The sequence below is a fragment of the Podarcis muralis genome, chromosome 14, assembly GCF_964188315.1.
Source record: "Podarcis muralis chromosome 14, rPodMur119.hap1.1, whole genome shotgun sequence".
NCBI classification, from domain to species: Eukaryota; Metazoa; Chordata; class Lepidosauria; order Squamata; family Lacertidae; genus Podarcis; species Podarcis muralis.
Window position 1 is genome coordinate 55825670 of NC_135668.1, and position 2452 is coordinate 55828121.

Genomic DNA, 2452 nt, shown 5'->3' on the forward strand with positions numbered 1-2452 from the left:
CAGCCGTTCAGTGCCGTGCGCCAGGTGGTCCGGCAGAGCCTCTCTTTCCGGGGGGGTAGGCCGGGAAGCGAAGCCCCGGCGAGCTCGGAGGAAGACCGGCAAACCCAAGCCTTCCCGGACGGTAGACCGGAGGGGAGCCGAGGGCCGGGAGACCGGGCAACGCCGTCTGCCCCTCCGGCGGGTCGACCGGGAAGCTTCCCTTCCTCGGAGGTAGACCGGCAGGACCCAGTCTCCACGGCCAGCAGAGCCCAGGGCCGGGAGACCGGGCACCGCTGCCAGCCCCGGGCCAGACCTTCGGTCGGTAGACCGGGAGGCCCCCTTGTTCTCGGAAGGAGCCCGGCAAGGCCCAGCCTCCCCAGTCGGCAGACCGGGGGGGACTCCGTTCGCGGGCCCGGCCGCCGCCTGGAGGACCGGGGCCTTCGCGAGTAGACCGGGCGGTCGGCGGGCCTCGGGCAGGGTAGACCGGGGAGGACCGGGAAGCCCCAGCCGCCTCGGCCGGGCGGAGAACGGGGGGACCGGCAGCGGACAGACCTCCCAGCGGTAGACCGGAAAAGCCTTCCGTCCTCGGAAGGGGACCGCCACGTCCCAGCTTCCCTGGCCAGCTCCTCCGGCGGGGAGCTAGATCCGGCCGCCCCCCAGGACAGGAAAACGGCCAGCGCTTCCCCTCCTTCTGCCGGGAAGACCGGCCGAGCCACCCCCGCTTGCCGGCCGGTAGACCGGGGCCCCCGGCAACCTCGCCCCCTGGACCGGGCAGGGGCCGGACCCACGCAGGCAGACGCCCGGAAGCCTGCCCTTCCCCGGCCTTCGCACCCTCCGCCAACCGCTCTCGCCTCGCCTCCCTTTTCGGAGGTAGACCGGCAAGCCCCAGTCTCCCCGGCCCCGGCTAGTAGACCGGGCAGCGGTACCAGTCCGGCCGTCAGGTGGACCGGCACCTCCCAGCCCCAAGCAGGGGAGACCGGGAAGCCGTCTGTCCTCGAGGTAGAGCTGGAAGCCCCAGCCCGGCAGGCAGGCAGGCAGGCAGGCAGGCGTGAGCGTGGACGCGAGGAGCCCACCGGGCCTCCGTCGGGACGGCCGGGAAGTCTCCCTTCCTCGGAGGTAGACCGGCAAGACCCAGCCACCCCGGCCGGCAGACTGGAGGGGAGCCCAGGGCCGGGAGACCGGGGTGACCGTGGACGCGAGAAGCAGACTGGGCCTTCGCTGGGTAGACCGGGAGGCCGCCCGTTCCCTGAAGGGGGCCGGCAAGGCCAGGCCTCCCCGGCCGGACGGCAGACTGGGGGGGGGACAGCGGTCGCAGGCCCGCCCGCCCGCCGCCGGGAAGACCGGGGCCCTCGCGAGTAGACCGGGCGGTCGGCAGGCCTCCGGCAGGTAGACCGGGGAGGACCGCAAAGCCCCAGCCGCGGGAAGACCGGCCGAGCCACCCCCGCTTGCCGGCCGGTAGACCGGGGCCCCCGGCAACCTCGCCCCCTGGACCGGGCAGGGGCCGGACCCACGCAGGCAGACGCCCGGAAGCCTGCCCTTCGCCCGCCTCCGCCCGTCGCCGAGAAGCAGAGGCCGGGCGCCGGGAACGGTCTACCGCCGCCCCGGAGCATGGGTAGACCGGCACGACCGGGGAGCCGCGGAGCCTCTTGCCGGAGTGAGCCTGCCGCGTCTGGCCGCCAGGGGCTTCCGAGACGCCGGCCTCTCGCGGCGCCGGCGCCCGGGCCCGCGCCCTGGCGCACGGGTAGACCGGCACGACCGGGGTTTCACGGAGCCTTTTGCCGGAGTGAGCCTGCCGCGTCTGGCCGCCAGGGGCTTCCGAGACGCCGGCCTCTCGCGGCGCCGGCGCCGGCGCCCGAGACGCCGTCCGCTCTCGCCGGGCAAGGACGGCATGCGCGCGGAGATTTCTGGCGACAGGGTTTTCAGGACCCTCTGGAGAACCGCAGACGACCCAACCGCGCTCCCCGGCCAGTGTGGACCCACGGCGGGGGCAGGCGCGGCGTCTGACGCGGTACTTCTGGTTGAACCGAAGACGACCCAACCGCGCTCCCCGGCCAGTGTAGACCCACGGCGGGGGTAGGCGCGGCGTCCGACGCGGTTCTTCCGGGGGGAACCGAAGACGACCCAACCGCGCTCCACGGCCAGTGTAGACCCACGGCGCGGGGCAGGCGCGGCGTCCGACCCGGTTCCCTCGGAGCAGCGGTGAGCAGCCTCCTTCTCCGACCCCGTGCCACTGGCCTTCGGGTCTCTGCCGGGAGAGGGGCGGCGAGGTGGGAGAGCGGCTGGCGGCGGGCTGCGATCCCGGCTCCAGGACCTGCGACCCTCGAGCGGCCCCTGTGCTCCCGTGGCCGCGGCAGCGTTTCCCAGCTTCTCGCGGGAGTGAGGGTGGGGACTGCCCCGCGGTGGGGCGGACCCCGCGCTTGGTAGTGGGGACAGGGCCCACGTCGCTACCCCGGCCTCCCGGGCAGCGACGGTC